Source organism: Ahaetulla prasina, chromosome 11, assembly GCF_028640845.1.
Source record: "Ahaetulla prasina isolate Xishuangbanna chromosome 11, ASM2864084v1, whole genome shotgun sequence".
Classification (NCBI taxonomy): Eukaryota; Metazoa; Chordata; class Lepidosauria; order Squamata; family Colubridae; genus Ahaetulla; species Ahaetulla prasina.
In genome coordinates, this window is record NC_080549.1 from 25,218,572 (window position 1) to 25,244,044 (window position 25,473).

Sequence of the window (25,473 nt, forward strand, 5' to 3'; positions counted from 1 at the left end):
GAAACGGCAGCTGCTGATTCCACATTCCATTCAGAAGATTGACAGAGGGAGAATATCGGAAGTGAAACTACACGTGGCCAAGGAGAAAGAAGACATTGGATTATTACTGTATGACCTCTAGTAGCGGGAGGGTTCAGGAGAGAATATGACTCTGGGGTTTTGATTTACTTCCAGTTCCAGCTTTGCTTCCACCGCATCCAGACTTGTATGATATAAATTACCAAATTCTTCAACATGATGAAGTTGGGTTTTTATTTTCTCAAACACTGATCTGGGGCAGGCTGACACCCATACTTCTCACTTGGCTGAGCATTTTAGGAGTTGCAACCCTGGCGAGAGGGTCCTTGCTCAGCTCAAGGGGGCTGCTTAACTGAGATCATGCCTGGCTTTATCAGAATTAACAGAATAACAGAGTTGGAAAGGACCTTGGAGATCTTCTAGTCCAACCCTCCTGTTCAAGCAGGAGACCCTAGACCATTCCAGACAAATGGCTGTCCAGTCTCTTCTTAAAAGCCTCTAGTGATGAAGCTCCCACAACCTCTGAAGGCAAGCAGTTCCACTGGTTGATTGCTTTAACTATTGGGAATTTTCCCCTTAGATCTAAGAAAAGCATTTCAAATGCTTTAAAGTGCATCCTTCTCCATCACTAGATGCCAATGCCCAGAGATAAAGAAACTGGTTAGGTTTCATCCTCTCCCTTTCCTCAGGCAGCTCAAAGTAGCAAAATAGGCTCTCCTCACCTCCTTTAATCCTGAGAGCAACCTTGTAGTAGCCAACCACAAAGTACACTAAAGAGGACTTTAGTGCAAGGAAACTCAAAGGCTTCACGGCTAAACAGGAACCTCCGTTACATTTATGTCCCATATTCTAACCATCAAGAAACACTGGGGGCTGCTGGTTTGTTAATAATAATGGAACGCATGGTAGAAAAAGTAACAGATAGTAAAGATGCTAAAGTGCTTGGGGATTTGACAGGCACCTGCCAAATAACAACCCAGACTTAACAACTGTTGATAAGAGTATGTGCACAGTACTGGAAAAATGAGGAAACGCCCACAGAGGATGATGTAACTAAAAAAAAAATTGGATTGTGCATAAATTGATAGATTGACATTAAAAGAAACAGAATACAGAGTATTTTTGAACATGGGACTTGTTTTATAAATGGTTGGACAGTAGATAGAAATTAGGAGTGGGGAAAGTATTATTGTATAAAAATAAACTGATCCAGACAATACACTGTTCACTAAGCACTTATATATGTAATGTGAAAATATATAAATAACCTGTTAAAAAGAAAAAAGGAAGAGGGAAAAAGTCTGGGTAGTGGATATTGCAGCTGGATATTGGAGAGAGCAGAAGAGAAGAGAAAGAACCGGAGAAGTTAACACAATACCAAGAGCTGCGAACAGAAATAGAACAACGGTGGCCACAGCAAGCAAAGGGAGCACCAATTGTAATTGGCCCCTTGGGTGCAATCCCAAAAAATCTGGAGTACCACTTGAGCACCACCAGCACTGCTAAAATCACCACCAGTCAATTGCAGATGGCAGCTTTTGCCCGGAGCAGCTTCCATCCTCTGACAAGACCTTTAACACCATGAAACACCTACACCTGTCTATCCCAGGTCATTGGGAAGGGCTTGCTAGGCAGATAAAAATGTTAAATTCAGGCTCAACGCCTGGCTGATTGTGCAGTGAACCATAATAATAATAAGGCTTGCAAATACAGGTAGTCCTCAACTTACAACAGATCATTTAGTGACCTTCAAAGTTACACAGCACACAAAAAAGTGACTTCAGACCATTATTCACACTTATTTATTTTATTTATTTATTTATTTATTTGATTTTTATACCGCCCTTCTCCCGAAGGACTCAGGGCGGTGTACAGGCAACAATAAAATACAGACACTACAGTATACAATTTAAAATGCAAGTTAAAAAACTTATTATAATTAGCCTAGAACTTTAAAAATTTATAAAAACCAAAACCCCATTTAAAATTAGTAAAAAATTTAAAATCGATAAAATTTATGTAATTTAAAATTTAAAATTTAAGCCAGCCCCGCGCGAATGAAAAGATGTGTCTTCAGTTCGCGGCGGAAGGTCCGAAGGTCAAGTATTTGGCGTAAGCCCGGGGGAAGTTCGTTCCAAAGTGTGGGAGCCCCCACAGAGAAGGACCTTCCCCTGGGGGCCGCCAGCCGACATTGCTTACGACCATTACAATCTCCATGGTCATGTGATCAGAATTCAGGCACTTGGCAACTGACTCGTATTTGGGTGCAGTGTCCCAAGATCATTTGATCACCTTTTGCAACCTTCTGACAAGAAAGGTGCTGGGAAACCAAATTCACTTAATAACTGTTACAGTAATTTAACTGCAATGATTCAATTTAACTGTGACAAGAAGGGTCATAAAATGGGGCAAAATTCACTTAACTGTCTCACTTAGCATCAAAAATTTGTGGCTCAGGAATCAGAAGTCGAGGACTACCTGTAGAAATAGAACAACTGTGGCAAAAGAAAGCAAAGGTAATAGGCACCTTGGGTGCAATCCCAAAACATCTGGAACACCACTTCAATACCACCAGCACCGACAAATTCACCATCAGTCAATTGCAAAAGGCAGCTTTACTGGGAACAGCTTGCATCCGGCAATTATACTTTTAACACCATCAAACAACATCTGCCAAAAACATCTGCCTGTCACAGGTCCTTGGGAAGGACTCGATATGTGAATAAAAATGTTAGACCCAGTCTGAACATCTGGCTGAATGTGCAACGAACCATAATAAATCTTATCACCTTTAACACCATCAAACACCTAGCTCTGGACAGCTGACAATAATTAAAGAAATCACAATCAAATCAATAAAAGATTTTTAAAAATGGCAAACTAAGGCCTTGATGAAGAGCTTAACTGAGGCTCCTTAATGTTAATATACTGTTTACAAAGCCATAAAACTAAATAATAGCCCAAATAAATAATAAATAAATATGTTTAGACAAACATGACAGCTCCAACAACTCTTAAGACAGTACAGAGTGGCCTGAAACCTACCCTTCACTTTCAGGCCAACCTACCACACTGGATTGTTGTTACAGGGATAAAAGGAAAGGAGGCGTCTCTTTATAACACCTTGAGACCTCCAGGAAAAACAGCAGCTTATCAAGTTCATAACAAGCAAATAAAACAATTGAGAAGAACCAATGGCAGCAGCTCTTGTGCAAATATGAACGGCGCGCAGCTTGTCTGCAGCCTTACCATGCCACCATGCCTCAGTAAGGAACATCCATCTGTTCATCCAAAGGCTGCCCTTTCCTCCTGTGATTCCGTGTCATTTCAAGGGACGATGCTGAGGAGATCTGCAAAGGACAGCAAGAGGAAATCAATGGAGCAAATCCGTACATACATTGCTTCATGGCCCAGCAGAAGCAGGAGGCAAGGAAGCCGACCAAACTAGGGAACAGCTGAAAAAATAATTGCTACCAACTTGCCTTCCATTGAGGACCTGTATACTGCACGAATCAAGAAGAGGGCCGTGAAAATATTTGCAGATCCCTTGCATCCTGGACATAAACTGTTTCAACTCCTACCCTCAAAACGACGCTATAGAGCACTGCACACCAGAACAACTAGACACAAGAACAGTTTTTTCCCGAAGGCCATCACTCTGCTAAACAAATAATTCCCTCAACACTGTCAGACTATTTACTGAATCTGCACTACTATTAATCGTTTCATAGTTCCCATCACCAATCTCTTTCCACTTATGACTGTATGACTATAACTTGTTGCTGGCAATCCTTATGATTTATATTGATATATTGATCATCAATTGTGTTGTAAATGTTGTACCTTGATGAACGTATCTTTTCTTTTATGTACACTGAGAGCAGATGCACCAAGACAAATTCCTTGTGTGTCCAATCACACTTGGCCAATAAAGAATTCTATTCTATTCTATTCTATTCCTATCAAAATTGCTTTCTAGGAAAGCATCAAAGGAAGGTGGGGGGGGAGAGAGAGAGAAATCTAGTCGTTCCATGAGGGTCAACCTTGACTTACGACCACAATTGAGCCCCAAATTTCTCTTGCTAAATGAGGACAGTTGTCAAATTAATTTTGTCCCATTTTACGACCTTTCTCGCCACAGTTGTTAAGTGAATCGCTGCAGCTGTTAAGATGGTAACACGGTTGTCAAGGGAATCTGGCTTCCCCCAATTGACTTTGCTTGCTTTTGAAGGTCGCAAAAGGGGATCACGTGACCCCCCAGGACACTGCAGCCATCATAAACATGTTGCCAAGAGTCTGGATTTTGATTACATGCCATGTGGATGTTGCACTAGTGCAGGGGCCTGCAAACGTGGCTCTTTTAAGACTTGTGGACTTCAACTCCCAGCAAAGCCGGCTGAGGAACTCTGGGAGTTGAAGTCCACAAGTCTTAAAAGAGCCAAGTTTGCAGGCCCCTGCACTAGTTGTAAGCGTGAAAAACGATCATAAGTCACTTTTTTCAGCACCTTTGAAATGTTGTACCTTGATGAACGTATCTTTTCTTTTATGTACACTGAGAGCATATGCACCAAGACAAATTCCTTGTGTGTCCAATCACACTTGGCCAATAAAAATTCTATTCTATTCTATTCATTCTATTCTATTCTATTCTATTCTTTGTAACTTTGAACAGTCACCCAATGAACTGTGTTGTAAGTCGAGATCTCTGGCTCTGTAAGATTCAAAGACAGAAGGAATCCACTGTTTCAGATCCATAGTGCAGCTTTGGTGGGAGGGGGGAAGAACGAAATCCCAAGAAGCCCATGAAAAGATATACAGGCTCCCACCAGGGATAACCCAAAGATTCCGGCCGCTCACGACTCGACTGTGTGGTGCATGCCAATTTTTCTTCAACAACACCAAGGAATAAAGGTCTTGCTATCGCTGCCTTTTTTCAATGGTCTTTGAAGTATTTTTTTTTTCATCTCAATAGCATTTCAAGGTTTTAAATAGAATTGTTAGAGAATAAAATGTACACGTTGTAAAGAAAAAAAAATATTTTAAAAAAGATGTTTAAAACACGGGAAAGAATTATGTATTCTCATTTTTAAGATAACGTTTTAGAAGAAAACTATATGCATTCAAAGTATTGCGTGTCTTCCAAATGACAGGCCAGATAGGAAATGCGATCAGAGAAAGTAAGTTTACAGGTAGTCCTCAACTTATGACCACAGTTACCCCCAAAATTTATGTTGTTAAATGAGAATTCGTTAAGTGAGCTTTGCCCCATTTCAACCTTTCTTGCCACAGTTGTTAAGTGAACCAGCCTTCCTCATTGACTTTGCCTGTCAGATCACAAAAGAGGATGATGTGGCCACAGGACACTGCAACCGTCATAAATACGAGTCAGTTGCCAAGCATCACATAATCATGGGGATGCTGCAAAGGTTGTAACTGTGAAAAAACGGTCATAAGTCACCTTTTCAGTGCCATTGTAACTTTGAATGGTCACTAAATGAACTGTTGTAAGTCGAGGACTACCTGTAACTGCACGGGAGAAGGGTGTGACCCAGGTGTGCAAAGTCTACCTGAACGGAAGGCATGACTGTAGTTAGTCTACTATCACTCCCTTAGCCCTCCCACCCCTGAGGTCTTTCCTCATTGTCCAACATGTTGGGGAAGATTCTCGGTTGTGTGCACAACATTCCCCTTGTGTCTGACCGGGTTGTGTGCATGCACCCCACCTGAGGAGAAGTGAGGAGTCATGCAATAAGCTTCAAGCATAGGAATACTTTCTGTGCACTGGTGCAATTATGAAGCAGCTCTTATGCACAGATCTGTTCTTCAATGTTCTTGGAAAGAGACCCCCCCATTTCGGTTCACTTAGGAAAAGTGGCACTTACATACACACACCGCCCCCCCACCGCCCCCAATCTCATCTATACAATTGTCCCTACTTCCTCCCATCCAGCCAAGACAACGGTGACGGCTGGAGAATCTGTTAATTTACTCAGGTGTTTTGTCTGCTGCAGCACTTGGCGGGCTGCTGTCATCGCAATAAAAATCCACTGTACAAATACAATGACATAACAATAAACTACCAGCAGTCCCCCGAATTAAGCCACAGATGAAATCATAAAACAACCAAGCAAAAAGCAATAAAAGTGGATGGCAACCTCTCTAAATCAAAAGGCCCATTTAAACAATTCAATTTTTGTTTATTTCATGAGGTCTGGGATTTCTGGTCCCCAGAAAGAGAAGGGTGCCAGGAGGGCAAAAGCTGGCTTAGAAGAGCTCTGCGGGGCCTCAGGCTCGAGGCTCAAGAGGTGTTTGGAAGTGCAGGGTTGTAGCCCCCAATCCCCCCCCCGACTCCTTAAGTACAAATGTGCCAGCACACTTTCCTGCCCTACAACCAGTGGAATGGGACAACTCGCCATGGTTAATTTGCCATGGGACAACTCACTGTAGGACAATTCAATTTAATCATTTACAATAATTAAAAATAATATTTTTATTTTTGTCATTCACATTTCATGTTGTCCCTCCTTTCTATTCTAACTATTTTACTTCACTATTTCTTTGATATTACGGTAATTCTTGTCCCATGGCGAATTGGCCTCAGCAAGTTGGCTATGGTGAGTTGGCCATGGCGAGTTGTCGTAGACCACCCCGCAACCTGAAACTTGCACAGTCCTGAAGCTGCAGCCTTGCAAATTCCAGCCAGCCCTTAAGAGAAGGATTCCAGATGGAACTGTGGGAGAAAAAAATAATAGCACTACGTATTTTTACAGAACATTTTCTATTTCTAAAAATTCACTGTTTCATAAAATTAACAAGCAACATGAATGAAAGTTTCTAATGCTGTCAAATTAAGCCACTTCAAAGTTCCAGTTAACTTTCTTTCAAGATGCTTAAACCTGTGATGCCTATATATTGCACATAAGGCCAATTTACTTTTAAATGAGGAGACAGACAAAAGGCCCATTAAATCTAAAAAAAAATAAATCAAAATAAAGCTATGAGCTATGAGCAAGCTATGGGCTTGCCCAGCTGCAGAGTCAAAGCAAATCAAAGTAAGAGCAAGCCTGCCCCATTTAGCCACATTCTTCTATCACGATAAACCAGAATGTTGAAAAATTCAGACTTATCATAACAAGCTGTTTGGAAACGAGCAAAAACATTCCCCCCTCATTTTGTTTACAGTGGTGTGTTAACCAGGCTTTGCCAGGGAAAAGCATGTAATACATCCCAGTTTTGTTCACCATCTTACAAAATGAGGTTGAGACACTTTCTAGAGTGCAGCGAAAGAGCAACCAAGAAAAATAAGGGATCTGGAGGCTAAATTATACAATGAATGATTGAGGGAACTAAGCATGCCTAGTCTAACAAATACTAGGGGTAGTATGATGGCAGTCTCCCAATCCTTGAAGGACTGTTTCAGAGAAGTTGGGGTCAACCTATTCTCCAAAGCACCTGAGGGCAAGACAAGAAATAACGGATGGAAGTTCATCAAAGAGAGATCCAGCTTAGAACTAAAGAGAAATTTTCTGACCATGGGAACAATTAACCAGTGCCTTCAGAAGTTCTGGGTGCTCCATTACTGGAGGGTTATAAGAAGAGATTGGACATCCACCTGTCTGGAATGGTATAGAGCAGGGGTCTCCAACCTTGGCAACTTTAAGCCTGGAGGACTTCAACTCCCAGAATACCCCAGCCAGTTTTGCTGGCTGGGGGATTCTGGGAGTTGAAGTCCTCCAGGCTTAAAGTTGCCAAGGTTGGAGACCCCTGGTATAGAGCAATGATGGCAAATCTATGGCACATGTGCCAGAAGTGGCACGCAGTGCCATCTCTCCGGGCACACGAGCCATTGCCTGTTGCTCTTCTGGGTTGGTCTTTCAGCTGGTCTTCATGCACGCGGGAGCGCCGGAAGCCAGAAGAGAAGCTGCCCACTGCGCATGCGTGTGCCAAGAAGATGATCTTCCGGTTTCGGGCACACATGCGCATCGGCCAGCTGGTCTTTGCATGCACATCAGAAACCAGAAAACCAGGTGGCCGGTGCTCCCTGGAAGATCAGCTTCCCAGTGCGCATATGTGCACCGGGCAGCTACTCTTCTGGTTTCCGACACACACACACACAAGTGCGTGCTGAAAAGGTTCACCAACACTGGTATAGAGTCTTCTGCTTGAGCAGGGGGTTGGACTGGAAGACCTTCCAACTCTGTTATTCTTGTGGTTCGTCAGCAGCCTACGGAGCTGGCAATGGAGTCGGATAGTGATGAGGTTGAGGTGAGGCCAGAGCCATTGGGGAGTGAGGTGTGGGCCCCAGAGCCTCCAGAGACTGATAGTAATGAGGAAGAGGAACAGGAGGAGCCTGTTCATAATGCACACATGAGAAGAGCTGCCAGAAGGCAAGAGCAGTTCAAGCAGAGAGGACAACTCGGGAGTAGGACCAAGAGATGATTGGCCCCTCCCATAAGGCGTAAAACAGACCAGCAACGGCATTTGAGCTTTGCCGGAAAACAACGTTGTAGCTGCGTCTTCTGCTTTGTCTACGTCTTTGTTTTTGTGGCTTCTGGATGTTTTCCAGGAAGGGCCTTTGGGCAGTTTGCCTAATTGGACCAAGGTTTGCGAGATAATTGAGGAATTTGTGTTGGGAGGCATTTGTTTTACTTTGAGTTGAACGACGCTGGGAATGAAGTAATTCCTAGCTGTTCGAATAAAGTTTGTTCTTATTTATTTTATTTATTTATTTATTTATTTTGTCAAACACAACAGTATATACAGTATAAGTATAAGCATGAAATAACCATACGAATTGGATACAATCAAAGGGAACATTAGGACAGGAACGATAGGCACGCTGGTGCTCTTATGCCCGCCCCTTACAGACCTCTTAGGAATGGGGTGAGGTCAATAGTAGATAGTCTTTGGCTAAAACTTTGGAGATTTTGGGAGGAGACCACAGAGTCAGGTAGTGCATTCCAGGCATTAACAACTCTGTTACTGAAGTCATATTTTCTACAATCAAGATTGGAGCGGTTCACATTAAGTTTAAATCTATTGTGTTCTCGTGTATTGTTGCGATTGAAGCTGAAGTAGTCTTCAACAGAAGGGCCGTGGGTGGCCCAGGCTGTAAAACAGCCTGTTATTAAACACAGCTGCTTGCAATTACTGCAGGCTCGAGTCCCACCAGGCCCAAGGTTGACTCAGCCTTCCATCCTTTATAAGGTAGGTAAAATGAGGACCCAGATTGTTGGGGGGGCAATAAGTTGACTTTGTATATAAATATACAAATAGGATGAGACTATTGCCTTACGCAATGTAAGCCGCCCTGAGTCTTCGGAGAAGGGCGGGATATAAATGTAAATAAAAAACAAAACAAAACAGGAAGGACATTGTAGCAGATGATTTTATGAGTTATTCTCACATCATGCCAAAGGCGGCAGAGTTCTAAATTTTCTAAACCCAGGATTTCAAGTCTGGTGGTATAAGGTATTTTGTTGTGATCAAAGGAGTGGAGAACTCTTCTTGTAAAATATTTCTGGACACGCTCAATTGTATTAATGTCCGAAATGAGGTGTGGGTTCCACAGACAAAGTTTATTACTATCTACCTGGGCCTGGGTCACAACAGTTATTCTGTAACATGACTGCATTTGGGGCACTTGGCAATTAGATTATCTAGCGGATTGCAGGAATACATAGATTCACTTCACCATCATATTCACTAAATGACTATGTCATTCGCTTAAGAACTACCATATACATATATCATAAAATCAAGTTTGGTCAGATGATATCTTGATTTATGACCATCATGATTTCTGGTGGAGGTTCCAGCCTCCATCACGACTGCCTGTATGTCAAATATTGCTATATTCCAGCATTCCTCCCACAAATGTTGAAGAGCAAGTGCACCCTTGTCCTAGCTCTATATATTGCTCTAACAATCCTACAATCAGAATTTAACAGATTAACAGAATAACAAGAGCTAGAAGAGACCTTGGAGGTCTTCTAGTCCAACCCCTTGCTCAGGCAGAAAACCCTACACCAGTGTTGGTTCCATCGATTAATTGTTCTGTTAGGAAATTTCTCCCTATTTCTAAGTTGCTTCTCTCCTTGACTAGTTTCCATCCATTGTCCTCAATGCTTTGGAGGATAGGTTGACCCCCTTCTTTGTAACATTTCCTCAAGTATCGGAAAACTACTATCATGTCACCCCTAGTCCTTCTTTTCATTAAATTAGACATACCCAATTCCTGAATTTTGTCATACAGCTTCTCGGGCAGACTTTGCAAACAAATCCCTCTTCACATTCTCTCCTGCTTCCTTCCCCTTTGTACAAATAACAGAACTGTTCTTCCAGACATTCAGCACACATGCAGACTTTCCATTCCCATTAAACAAGTTCAACAACAGTTCCAAAAGCAACCTACACCCATATTTTACTATTTTTCCAGGTGTATCATTGACACATTAAACCCTATCATTTTCTTCAACATCGTGACAGCATTTATAATTGCCTTTTCATAACTTGTTCCCTTTATCACAATCATGCATGGCAATGTTTCTCAGCCATGGCCACTTGCAGATGTGTGGAGTTCAACTCCCAGAATTCCCCAGCCAGCCTGGCTGGGGAATTCTGGGAGTTGAAGTCCACACATCTTCAAGTGGCCAAAGTTGAGGAACACTGACGTACTGTATAGCAGTGTTTTTTTCCCTAACTCATCAAGTGTAAGTTGTGTGGACTTCAACTCCCAGAATTCCTCAACCAGTCATGGGAATTGTGGGAGTTGGAGTTCCCCCATTTTAAAGTTGGCTAGTTGGAAAGATGTACAGCACTCAAGTTCGCTTTCACATATCACTCTAAGTCCATGCAAATCTCTCAAATCTCCTTCCTTTCAATTTCACTGCAAATCTCTCCATCACCTTGATACTTCATCATATTATTTTCTGCCTTGTTCCCCTTCTACACCTTCTTTCCACACAATTTTTTAATATCCATAAAAATCACTCGGCATTTCTCTGTATCTTTTAATCTTGGCGGGTTCCTTGTTCTCTGACTGTATTTTATCTTTTTCTCGCCATACATCATACACATTACTCACATTTTCGGCGGCAGCAGTTCTCTTACAATATGTGCATCTTGCTCCTTGGCCAAGTCTCACGTGCTTCATCAGAGTCCTATTTCACCAAGTGTTTTTCTTCATAATTTCCATTAGCTTAACTCCATGCACTTCTGAACCTCTCTGAGCCATAATTGTTTTCACCTGGTTCCAAGCAGCTCCCACATTCTTTTTCCTTACATGTCATGTCTATTCATTCTGCCGAGAGAATCAGCTATTTTTCCTATTTATAGTTTTTAAACTGTTTCTAATTGTATTTTAATGGCTTTGTTTAGTTGGTTTTTATTTTAATGCTGTACACTATCTAAAGTCACCTATGTGGTGGGCAGCTGTATAAATTTAATGAATCTATAAATATCATAAATAAAATAAACACAGGACTTGGCTTGCTTGTTGCTTTTCTTTCTGCAGTTGCTCCAACATTTAATTTTTTTTCACTTCTTTTCTTTTACAGATATACCGTATATACTCGAATATAAGCCGATCCGAGTATAAGCCGAGGTCCCCAATTTTACCCCAAAAACTGGGGTAAACTGGGGACTCGAGTATAAGCCGAGGGTGGGAAATGAGGCACCTACAGTCGTGAAACCTCCCTCCCTCGGCCGAGAAGGCTGGCGGCTCCCCGCCCGCCTCTCACTGCACCGCAGGCTTCCCGCTAAAGCAAAAGCCCGCCAAGTTCGCGCGGCGGTATAATGTGAAAAAGCGAAAAAAACAAACTGAGTATAAGCGTATATACTCGAGTATAAGCGAGGGCGTTTTCAGCACAAAAGCGTGCTGAAAACTCGGCTTATACTCGATATATCTGATATTTACAGATCCTCACATCCAGGACATAAACTGTTTCAACTCCTACCCTCAAAACGACGCTATAGAGCACTGCACACCAGAACAATTAGACACAAGAACAGTTTTTCCGAAGGCCATCACTCTGCTAAACAAATAATTCCTCAACCAGTCATGGGAATTGTGGGAGTTGGAGTTCCCCCATTTTAAAGTTGGCTAGTTGGAAAGAGGTACAGCACTCAAGTTCGCTTTCACATATCACTCTAAGTCCATGCAAATCTCTCAAATCTCCTTCCTTTCAATTTCACTGCAAATCTCTCCATCACCTTGATACTTCATCATATTATTTTCTGCCTTGTTCCCCTTCTACGCCTTCTTTCCACACAATTTTTTAATATCCATAAAAATCACTCGGCATTTCTCTGTATCTTTTAATCTTGGCGGGTTCCTTGTTCTCTGACTGTATTTTATCTTTTTCTCGCCATACATCATACACACTACTCACATTTTCGGCAGCAGCAGTTCTCTTACAGTATGTGCATCTTGCTCCTTGGCCAAGTCTCATGTGCTTCATCAGAGTCCTATTTCACCAAGTGTTTTTCTTCATAATTTCCATTAGCTTAACTCCATGCACTTCTGAACCTCTCTGAGCCATAATTGTTTTCACCTGGTTCCAAGCAGCTCCCACATTCTTTTTCCTTACATGTCATGTCTATTCATTCTGCCGAGAGAATCAGCTATTTTTCATGTCCTATTTATAGTTTTTAAACTGTTTCTAATTGTATTTTAATGGCTTTGTTTAGTTGGTTTTTATTTTAATGCTGTACACTATCTAAAGTCACCTATGTGGTGGGCAGCTGTATAAATTTAATGAATCTATAAATATCATAAATAAAATAAACACAGGACTTGGCTTGCTTGTTGCTTTTCTTTCTGCAGTTGCTCCAACATTTAATTTTTTTTCACTTCTTTCCTTTTATGTACACTGAGAGCATATGCACCAAGACAAATTCCTTGTGTCCAATCACACTTGGCCATTAAAAAATTCTATTCTATTCTTTTCGCTCATGTCTTTCATTTCCCCAAGATCCATTTGGAAATGGTCCAAAATTTATTCCTGAGCAAATTGTGTCCAATCACACTTGGCCATTAAAAAATTCTATTCTATTCTTTCCTTTTACAGATATATTTATTTACAGATCCCTCGCATCCTGGACATAAACTGTTTCAACTCCTACCCTCAAAACGACGCTATAGAGCACTGCACACCAGAACAATTAGACACAAGAACAGTTTTTTCCCGAAGGCCATCACTCTGCTAAACAAATAATTCCCTCAACACTGTCAAACTATTTACTGAATCTGCACTACTATTAATCTTTTCATCGTTCCCATCACCAATCTCTTTCCATTTATGACTGTACGACTGTAACTTTGTTGCTGGCAATCCTTATGATTTATATTGATATATTGACCATCATTTGTGTTGTAAATGTTGTACCTTGATGAACGTATCTTTTCTTTTATGTACACTGAGAGCATATGCACCAAGACAAATTCCTTGTGTGTCCAATCACACTTGGCCATTAAAAAAATTCTATTCTATTCTATTCTATTCTATTCTATTCTATTCTATTCTATTCTATTCTATTCTATTCTATTCTTTTCGCTCATGTCTTTCATTTCCCCCAAGATCCATTTCGGAAATGGTCCAAAATTTATTCCTGAGCAAATTGTGTCACCCAATGACCCAATCACTGTTTTTATTACTCTCGCATTTTGTTCTTCCCTGTCCATTCATTCTACCTAACAAAATAATTTTCCTTTTTTTCCCCATATAATTTTCATGTGTGTTCAGAATGTTGCGCAATCTCATCTTCAGTTCTAGTACAGGTAGTCCTTGACGTATGACCACAGTTGAGCCCCAAATTTCTGTTACTAAGCAAGACAGTTATTAAGTGAGCTTTGCCCTGTTTTGCAACCTTTCTTGTTACAGTTGTTAAGTGAATCACTGCACTTGTTAAGTTAGTAACACGGTTTTTAAGCGAATCTGGCTTTCCCGTTGACTTTGCTCGTCAGAAGGTTGCAAAAGATGATCACGTGACCCCCATGAACTGCGACTGTCATAAATATGAGTCAATTACCAAGCATCTGAATTTTGATCAGAGACCATGGAAATGCTGCAGTGGTCACAAGTGTTAAAAATGGCCATAAGTCACTTTTTTCAGTACTGTTGTAGCCTCAAAAGGTCACTAAATGAACTGTTGTTAAGTTGAGGACTGCCTGTAGTTGTCTCTAAAATCCTAGACACATTGAATGAGTGACTTGCCCTTCAGAAGTTGTGGGAGCTCCATCACTGCAGGCTTTCAAGAAGAGACTGGACAGCCACCTGTCTGAAATGGGACAGGGCAGTGGTGAAATCCAATTTTTTTTTACTTCTGGTTCTGTGGGAGTGGCTTGGTGGGCGTGCTGTGGTGTGACGATACAGGGGAAGGATACTGCAAAATCCCCATTCCCATCCCACTCCTGGGGGAAGTATATTGCAAAATCCCCATTCTCATCCCACTCTGGGGCCAGCCAGAGGTGGTATTTGCTGGTTCTCCGAACTGCTCAAAATTTCCGCTCCCGGTTCTCCAGAACCTGTCAGAAGCTGCTGGATTTCACCCCCGGTCTCCTGCTTGAGCAGGGGGTTGGACTAGAAGACCTCCAAGATCCCTTCCAACTCCTGTTATGTTCTGCTCTACTCTCTACTCTACTTTATTCTCCCTTACAGAGAGGCTGAATTAAGCCACATGTGCCATGAACAAAGGCTCACCTACCGTGGCTGAGTTCACACCACACCTTAAGTGCAAAACGAATCTCCTTATGGATGAGGGCGGTGAATGAGCTGGGACACCGCTTCTCTTAACTGAAGCACTTTCCATTTAAACACGTTCCGGAGCCTCAGCAAATCTATCCCAGAAGGAAAGAGCGCACAAGCGCCAGCATAGCATTAAGAGGCAATTTGGAAGAGAGGAAACTAAATGAGATGAAGCAGTGAAAAAGCCAGTGCAAAGGAAACTAATGAAGTTTCTGAACTCCCTAGTAAAGGCGGCCACTTCCTCGCTTGCGATGATGGCAAATCTGGAAGCTGGATGCAACTCCAATGGCTTTCAACAAGAAAAGCCATTGAGGAAACTGGATTCGCTTAACTGAAGGGATTCACTTAACAGCCAGAGCTAAAAAGAAAGGTTGCAAAATTGGGCGCTATTCATTTAACAACAGCCTTGGTTAGCAATGGAGATTCTGACCCCAATTATTGTTATAAGCCAAGGTCCATCTGTAGACAGACAACTGAAAAGAAAGTTAATTGTAAGAATGCACTCTCTTTTTTCCTATTATGCATGCCTGTGCTTGCACACATGCACAAAACACACAACCCCTCTGTGTCCCTGGACCTGGCCCATAGGTCAGCTCTTAGGTAGATTTTGTGACTCATTCCTGCAAATAGCAAATAGGAGTGGCTATAATGCAGCAGCCCAGGGGGGGAAAAATAATCGCTAACTGAATGCAGGGCTGCATGCTAATTATTTGGGGCTGGGGCTGAGGGGGTTTCCGTTTTCTCCCTCCAACTCTCCACAGAATCAACATTTCAGGAAAAGAAGATCAATGGTGCACTGCAGGACTTGTCTGAGATTACAGCAAGTCATCTCTCGCCTTCATACCTGAGAAGCGAGATTTTGCCTTGCCTTGCCTTACCTTGGGCTTCATTTGATCAAACCCCATCACACACACACACACACACACACACACATACACACACACACTCCAAATGTATGCAACCGTTAAGGATGAAATGTCATTTTTCGGACAACCAAGTACATGTGTCTTGAAGTATCAGCACCCTGCAGAATCAGCGTGCAACTCTAAGTGTGCGTATTTCTGTGTTGCTCTGTGTGTGTGTGTGAGAGAGAGAGAGAGAGAAAGTGAGAGATAAAGTAAGACAGAGAGAGAGAAAAAGAGAGAAAGAAAGAGAGAAAGAGAAAGGGAGAGAGAGGGAGACAGAAAAGAGAGAGAAAGAGAAAGAGATGCAGATAGACTGACCATCTGCCTCAACCTCAACAGAACTGGGGAGAAAATTAGCCCATTCTCGCTGAAGAGAATTTATTTTCTATTAAAATAAATTAGAAGCTGCTTATTAATTTCCTTCTAAAGGAGCAGAAGAGAGCATGGGGAAGATTCAGAAATCGGCAGGATTCAGAACCACAGAGGAGCCCTGATTTCGGTAGTGAAAACACAGCAAACCTGAGGCGACCATCAAGTGAATGCAAAGAGGAGACTCAAAGCAAAATTTGCTTCTTGAGGCTTAATCAAACACAACTTCCCAGAGAGTCTTACTGCCCACCATTAAAAATAGAAGGCTGGACTGAATCCTCCAATGATTTTATTAAGTAGAAAACACTCGTGATTTGGGGAAAAAATAGAGAGTTTGACAACCCATAACATTAAATCTTGTGGTTTCCTTCAGGATTAGTATCATCCATTGCCCTGTTTCAGCTTAGCATCGCATTGGGCAAACATCTCTGCTTCACAAACCACAGCTTCACATAATGTGTGAATACAAACGATGATGCTCTCCCCCAGGGGTGAAATTCGATTTTTTTCCCTACTGGTTCTGTGGGCGTGGCTTGGTGGGCGTGGCAGGGGAAGGATACTGCAAAATCCCCATTCCCTCCCCACTCCTGGGGGAAGGATATTGCAAAATCCCCATTCCCTCCCCACTCTGGGGCCAGCCAGAGGTGGTATTTGCCAGTTCTCCGAACTACTCAAAATGTCCACTACCGGTTCTCCAGAACCTGTTAGAACCTGCTGGATTTCACCCCTGCTCTCTCCTGTGAGAGATGTGAGAAGCAAAGTTGTACAAAGAAAGACTGAAGGAGTTAGGAACTTTTCAGAAAGGACATGATAGTCTTCTTCAAACCCCTGAAGAGATGTTGCAGGTAAACCCTGTCTATGGAGATTCTTGGTCATCCAGGTTATGGTTGTCCCAAAGGTGCTTTTTCAACTGGAATTTGTTTTTCCTTGAAGATGTTTTGCTTCTCATCCAAGAAGCTTCTTCAGTTATGACTGAATGGAGGAGAATGGATCACCTCAGGATCACCTGAATAGCGCAAATGGGTGTGGAACTGCTGAAAGGACTGTGTTGTAAACAGGAGATAGGTGGTGCCACATCCCCCCACCTCTCTTAAGAGAGGGCTGTTCAATCTTAATGTAGATCAGGGGTCTCCAACCTTGGCAACTTTAAGACTTGTGGACTTCAACTCCCAGTTCCTCAGCCAGCAAAGCTCTGGGAGTTGAAGTCCACAAAGCTCTGGAGTTGAAGTCCACAAGTCTTAAAGTTGCCAAGGTTGGAGACCCCTGATGTAGATGGCTTCTTTCATCAAACACTGGGGGAACAGATAAATCTCCAAGTGGCCTCAATGACTCTCAGAAGGAGTGCTAACGACCAGATGACTGCAAGGAATATAAATTTTCATTTTTCATCATTCAGTCAGAACTGAAAAAACTTCTTGAATGAGAAGCAAAACAAAGGAAGTCCAGTTGCCTCTTTTTTTTTTTAATTTGCATTTATATCCCGCCCTTCTTCGAAGACTCAGGGCGGCTTACAACTATGTCAAGCAATAGTCTTCATCCATTTGTATATTATATACAAAGTCAACTTTTATTGCCCCCAACAATCTGGGTCCTCATTTTACCTACCTTATAAAGGATGGAAGGCTGAGTCAACCTTGGGCCTGGTGGGACTTGAACTTGCAATAATTGCAAGCAGCTGTGTTAATAACAGACTGTCTTAGCAGCCTGAGCCACCAGAGGCCCTCTTGAAAAAGCACCTTCTGGGACAAAGGTAAACTCTGTTCTTTCTCAGCCAGAGCACAGGACACAGAATTAGAAACTGAAGGGACTGAATCCTTACAAAGATTTCTTAAAAGTAAGAGCAGTCTGAAGAAGAAGCGCAACCCAGAGAGATGCTGGACTCTGCTTTTCTGGATAGTTTCAAAATTTTGCCTACAGCTTTAATTTGAATCCCTGCATGGAGCAGAGATTAGACTGGAAGATGCTACTTTTCTGGTCGACTGAATGCAGCCTCCACCAGATTTCAAGACTTCAAGAATTCAGTGAGAGTTCAACTAATTGTGATAAATTCCCTTAATTTCAGCAGAACTACTCAAAAAACCTGACTTCCCCCTATCATTTATGTTTGCCGAGTTTTTATACTAGCAAATATTGCCTGACCTCTGGCGGCTTGTAATTAAAACATAATACATCAAAATACAAAGTGCAATCACCTTCTTCATCATCAAAATCTCCAGGGTAAAACACATATTCAATTATATTAAGGATGCAGGAAAAACCAATAACAAGGCAAATGGTGTCACCCAATTTATTTTTCCAAATGCTCTCTGAAGACCATCCGACTGATGTGGCATCTAATGGGGTGTTGTTTCATATATAAGGGGACCACAATAGGAAGCAATATCTGTTGGCCTCAACTTGCTCCTCCTGCCCCAATGTCCCAAAATAGGAACCATAAGCAGTTTTTCAAGAGATGAACGTACTGAGGGGTTGTTTGGAATCAACTGATTTCTGACACTATAAAAATCTTTCTATATAAAAACAAACAGCGTTTGAATGCCAGTTTAGCCTTAGCCATTCCATGAACTCAATCAAGCTATGATTTTTAAATTCTGTATTCCATTAAATGGAATATAACTCTGTAGCCCACAAAACAGAAGAATATTCTACTGTTTTCAGTTCAATTTATTTTACTAAATAAAATGTTTATGAAAATCGTATCAGTGAAGAGGATGTACAGCAGCAAAACAAAGAAAAGGTTAAAAAGATTTTTTAAAAACCTAGTCAGTTTTTAATGAGGCATTCCAACTCTACAACAGATGGACATTAAAAATAATAAATTAAGCATTTACCAAACCTTCTGCCACATAAGCAGAATAATTAACAATTAAATGTACACATTTATTAAAAGACATGATTAATCCGAAATGGTTGAATTAATGTAACGTAATGGCTATAATTCAAATAATGCGATCAGCATGATTTGGGCTAGTTCGGACAATATGACATCTTTAAAAATAAAAACTGCAGTGCCAAATGTGGTTACTGCGTATGGCAAGAGAATGCGATATGTAATAGCTATGATGATATTCTACCTCTAACACATCTGTTAAAGATGCAGGAAAGACCTTAGCTCCAAACTTTAAATGTGACTTCACACATACATATGGTGGGTTCTGTCATTAACAGCATAGCTCTTCTTTGCAACTTAATGATACTTTAACATATCGGTTAATGAACAATATGCTACCCTGTGAAGAACTGAATAATGCAGGTAGTCCTTGACAGTTCATTTAGTGACCATTCAAAGTTACAACGGCACCGAAAAAAGTGACTTATGACTGTTTTTCCCAGTTATGATTGTGCTGGCATCCACATGGTCAGCGGATCAAAATTCAGATGCTTGACAACCAACTCCTACTTAAGACCGCCACTGTGTCCCAAGGTCACGTGATCCCCTTCTGACAAGCGACGTCCATGGGGAAGCCAGATTCACTCAACAACCGGGTTAATAACTTATCAACTGCAGTGATTCACTTAACAACTATGGTAGAATGGAAAGAATTTTACAGCTATGGTTGTCAAAAGGGGCAAAACTCAACAAATGTCTCACTTAACAACATAAATTTTGGACTCAATTGTGATCGTAAGTCGAGGACTACTTGTACAAACATCAAACATGATTGGAGAAAGAACTGGCCCACTCTTCCATTGATTAAGGCACGGATAACCCGCTGGGATCATACAACCAGACGAAGTATTTTTGAAAAGGACTTTATAGAACCAAAGATAGAACTTACATACATGCAGAGCCATTGTGCTATTCTCTTTTGAAATAAGCAAGAAGAAGAGAAGCAAGAAAAAGGAAGCAAAAGAAATTAAAGGATTAGAGAAAAGGAAACGGATGTATAGGTGGTTCTTGATTTTCAGCCATTCATTTAGCGGCCATTCAAAGTTACAATGACACTGAAACAAGTGACTTATCATTGGTCCTCGCACTTACGGCGGTCATAGCAGCCCCACAGTCATAGGATCAAAATTTGAGTTCTTGGCAACTGACGTTTATTTACGGTGGTTGTAGTGTCCTGCGATCATCATTTGTGATCTTCCCAGCCGGCTTCTGACAAGCAAAACCAATGGGAAAAGCCAGATTCATTTAATGACCACACAATTCACTTAGAGTAACAACTGCAGTGATTCAGTTAACAACTGTGACAAAAAGCAATAAAATCATTCTAAAGTCATAAAATCCAGCACAACGGACTTAGGAAGCACATTGCTTAGCAATGGAAATTCTGATCCCAACGTGATTGTAAACTGAGGACTAGCTGCAGTTATGTCCAATTCCATCCCAAAAGTTTCTGTCCTTGCAAAACATCTTTGCTTCCACCATATCCATTTACACACAGTTTTTGTGCTGGCAGAGGGCTGGCAAAACAAACTAAAAACAAAACGAAAGAAGAAATGTTTCCCCTTTTGCATTTGAGCATGCAAGAAGGGACAGGAAAGGAGAAAGGGAAAGAGAAAAGACAAAGAAAAAGAAGGAAAGATGTGAAGAGAGCAAGGAAGGAAAAATAAGGAAAGAGGGGAAGGAAAAAGAATGAAGAAGGAAGGAAAAAGAAAAAAAGGAAGGAAGGAAGGAAGGAAGGAAGAAAGGAAGGAAGGAAGGAAGGAAGATTATAATGAGAGTGAGGAAGGGTCCGAGGGAAGTCCTACCTTAGCACTTGGCCACCACAGGTGTCCCTGACATGAGTGACGTTGAGCTGGCCACACCCACCCTGGCCACGCCTCCCCCTCCCCCAAGGTAAAACACAATGTGGCCCTCAATGAAATTGAGTTTGACATCCCTGCCTTAGAACATGGGTTTCCCAACTTGGCAACTGTACAACTTGTGGACTTCAATTTCCAGAATTCTTCAGCCAGCCATGCCGGCTGGGGAGTTCTGGGAGTTGAAGTCCACTACGAACTCTACTGTCACAAATGTGTTTTCAAAGACATACCTCATTAATCCTCTCCAGAAAACCAAACCGCTCCCAAGTAATGCACACTCATTCCTAGTATCCTCCCTTTCTGGTTTTATCACACAATTTTATTGCCTCACATTCATTGTATTCATCTGTATTCATCTTGCTTTTATGTCCTCCTTGGTGGCTAGGGAATTCTGGGAGTTGAAGTCCATATATTTTCAAGCTGCCAAGGTTGAGAAACCCTGCTCTTGACATTCCAACTTTTACTCCCATAAAACCAGTGGTGGATTGCTACCAGTTTGGTCTGGATCTTGCGAACCAGTAGTAACGGTGCCAGGAGGCTCCGCCCATCCGCCTGGACGTAATCAGGGATGCTCTGCAAATGCGCGGAAGCTTCTGTGCATATGCAGAAGGGTTGCGGGTGAGCAAAGTGAGCGCGCTCCCATTGCAAACCAGTAGCAAAACTAAGTGGAACCCACCCCTGCATAAAACCAAGTGTTCATGGTTCTTTTAACAAAGAATTTTTACTTTAAACTTTCTCTTTCCATTTGCCCCTCTATAATAAAAAATTGTTTCCAAATTACACAAATTTATTGGCTTCCTCTTGTTCTCACTGCTTATGTAAAACGTCTAGTCCATTTTCTCTGTAAAACTCTTTTGCTATCAACATGGTCTCTTTAATTTTCAGATCCTTCTTTTTCCCATTCATACATTTCTCAATAACCTACTGAAGAGACAAGTCCTTCTTGGCTTAAAGCCACTCTGCATTTTTCCAAATTGTGTTCACTGTTACACTTCATATCTTTTCAATCAGAATTCTGCAGACCACTCCTGAGGCACACTTACCGCACTAATTCCCTGCTAGTTTCTTTATTCATTCTTGCTAACTTTCCTTTTGTATCCAGGAACCTTTGTCAGACACAAATGCACTCTTCACATGCTTTAATAAATTGCACAGCCAGTCCATAAACAGACCACATCCATATTTTAGCATTTTCCCAGTTATACCGTTTGCATCTGCAGCTTTCTTATTTTTCAAGATTTTTATTTCTTTTCTTCAATTTTTCTCAGATACTAACATTTGTAGCATTAATTTTAATTCTACTGTATGGCATATCATTGTCTTCCCAAACATCCTTCATTTCAATTTTATTTTAAATCATTTACATTCAAAGTGATGGATATGAATTTTGAATTAGTGGAGGTGATATTTTCAGAAATTGTGGGTAGCCAGATAGGATATGGCCACCGAGGGTAATAAAAGATTCACTGGAACAAGTGGCCTATTTCTTCAACAAGTATTATTTCAATTCAACTGAAATAAATACTTGTTCATTTCAAAACAATTTTCCCAACTGCATAATTATGGCAATTATTATTTCATAAGCAGAATGTATAAATCAGCTATTACATTTATGCTATCGAAATTCATTAATACACTGTGCAGCAAGATAAGAATATAAGTCCAGTTGGTAAATAAAATATCTTTTCACATCAGCTGAGTTTGTCTTACAAATCTATAGTCTGCTTAGCTATGAGTCTTTATTTAGTTTGCTATCTAGCTATCAAAGTCTTTCAGCAATTAGTCAGTCAGCTGGATTAGTACAACATGCAAAACTGTGTAAACTTACAAATTATGATGACTGGTTTTGTACCACACATGAAACCAAACCAAACAAATCACAATTCGGCTATCACAACAGTGTGATAGGTGAAGTCACCACTGATAACGATGGCATACAGACAGAACCTTGGTTGAACTGAATAAGAAGTAGGTGAAGAGAAGGGCGGTTTTCCAAATTCCAGAAAGCACATTATAGGCTCATTCGAGGCAGTAATATTTAATTTTTTCACAATGATTGAAGATGAAATTATTATATCCAGGCATGGCCCCAGATGATTCCAAAAAGAGGGCAAAAAGGTGAAGGAAGAAAACTTCTGAAAGTAGTGTAAAGAGTTAAGAAGAAAACATAAACTAAAATGATGGGAACTGATGTGATGTTACTTGACCTGATCTTAAGACAATGTTTCCAACCTTAGATATTTTACATTTTGTGGACTTTAACTCCCAGAATACGTTGCTTGCTAGGTTATTCTGGGATGAAATTCACGTATCTTAAAATATGTAAGGTTGGGAAACATTGCCTTAGGGCAGGGGTCTGAAAACTTGGCAGATATAAGACTTGTGGACTTCAACTCCCAGAATTCCCCAATCAACATGGCTAGCTGAGGAATTCTGGGAGTTGAAATCCACAACTCTTAAAGTTGCCAACCTTGGAGACTCCTGTCTTTGGGAATAAGTCGGTTAAATTGTCACCTGAACATTGAGGGACTTGCATATTGAAAGGGCACCTTAGTCATGAGGTTCCTGCCACAAAAACATCTCCTGGGTCATTAACTTCTGACATTACTTCTTCTGGAGATTGATGGACTACCAAGTTAATGCTGATTGGCGCAGCATTAACCATGTATTCAATTTATTCAACCATTTACTGAATTCATCCTAAACTGTCTGACTTTGTGTACTGGAGAACCCCATTTCTCAATCTTTAAGTCCCAGAATTCTCAGCAACAGTCATGCTGGCTAGAGAATTCTGAAAATTTAAGTCATACATTTGGAAGGAAGCCAAAAAACAATGAATGGAAACTAACCAAGGAGAGGAACAACCTAAAATTAAGGATAAATTTCCTAATGGTTAGAGCAATCAACCAATGGAACCGGTTGCCTTCAGAAGTTGTGGGTGCTCCATCACTGGAGACTTTTAAGAAGAGACTGGACGGCCACTTATCTGGAATGGTATAGGGCCTCCTGCTTGAGCAGGGGGTTGAACTAGAAGACCTCCAAGTCTTCCAACTCTATTATTCTATGAATTTGCCCAAAAAGAAGAGACAGAGATAAGCTATAAGCCATAGTTATGAGATGAGCTATAATCCATAGCTATGGTTTACACAATGCTAAGGTTTACACAACAGGTAAGCCAAATCCCAGTCATCATATGATGGCTTAAAGTAATACGTGAACCAACTTCCAGTCTTTATGCTGGGTAGAATATAATGGGAATTAATAAGAAAACGGTACAGATGTTCTACTCTTCTGTTCTTTGGAAAGCAAAAATAGAACCAAGAGCTGTAAGAGCTAAAGAGAAATCTCCTTTATATAAAAATATTAAAGTATTTTATTCACTTCGTCTGTTGTACCTCCCCCAAATAAAGATATCCTCACCCCAAATGTACAGAAGCTGAAAATTCAAATTCAAAAATCTGCAAAATATTGCAGAGGAGGGGCAGGGTTAAAAATGCAGCATAGGATATTTTGCAGCAATCCCTGACTTCTTTTTTTAAAGCTCAAATTATAGATCTCAACAATTTTAGCTCAACATGAAATCGCTCATTTCTCAACTTACTGAGCAGAGAGGGTAGACGGGGACAAGCTCTGAACAACACGTGCAGCCTGCAGTTTGAGAAGGATTTCTCCAAAAGCACATAATAATGGATGCAGTTGAAAGGAAAGGGAAGGAAAAAAGGGAGAGTCAGCTTGGATTGGTTGTTTCTTCATGGCTGCTGTGTGGAATCTAATGAAGCATCCTTGTGAAGAGGCTCCGACATCTTGGTTGCTTTCTCAGCTCCCAATTTCTGCCTCCTCTCCAGCTCCTTCTGCACACCTGCGTTGTTCCTTCAGCCTCCCACTCAACAAGTCCAACAGCCACCAGGAGAAGGAGAGATCTTCCAACAAGACAAATCATAACAGAGAAATGTAACCAAGGTTTGTGACTGCCACGTATGGATGCTATAAATGGGGAATGTGTGAGGATAACATGGCCAAAGGTGACAAGCCAATTTGTGTGCCAATTAAAAATATAAGAATGAGAAGAATGAGAAGTGTAGCCAGCTGGAACAATGGACTGCTGTGTTATTACCTGTTGATCAGACTGAAAATCAGATGTGTTATTTCTTCTGCACCCGAAATAAATCCTCTCATTCCTTACTTTCAAATGAAATATGATAGCCTACCAAGAAAAAGTTATGTTTTGTCCCATTGGCTATTCTGCCTTAAATTCTGTGTAGTTAAAGAAAATAGAAAAGTAGAATATTCTATGTCCAACTGAAGATAAGAATTTTCTGGCCACCAAATATTTCTGCCACTATTTGTTCAGTTGCTTCTTCGTGTTACCTTTAAGGAAAGACAGGTCCTACTTACAATTCACCCCCAAATGGAAGGTTAAAAGAAGGATGCAAACAGATATTTAGACGTTAAATCAATTTCATCAAAATAGGTACCAAGTGAGTAGATTTATGAGATGCAAAACTGCCACCTAAGCATCTAAATATCTTTTGTTCTCTGAGTAGAGAACAATCTGGACCATCGCCAGGATCAGATGGATTGTACCCCAGGATTCTGAAGTAGCTGGCAGGTGTGATCTTGGGACCGCAAAATCTTTCAAAGATCCTGGAGCACGAAGGAACTACCAGAGGACTGGTATACAACCA

The 25,473-nt window shown here is 41.1% G+C and overlaps 1 protein-coding gene across 1 annotated transcript in view; it reads right to left on the reverse strand.

The window, feature by feature from the left end:
* The window catches only part of NEXMIF (neurite extension and migration factor), a 438,320-nt gene that overhangs the window by 211,598 nt on the left and 201,249 nt on the right, over positions 1–25,473 (reverse strand). Inside the window, exon 2 of the mRNA XM_058196855.1 lies at positions 3,268–3,368. The gene's annotated coding sequence lies outside the window, so the exon portion shown is untranslated. The remainder of the gene's footprint in view (positions 1–3,267; positions 3,369–25,473) is intronic.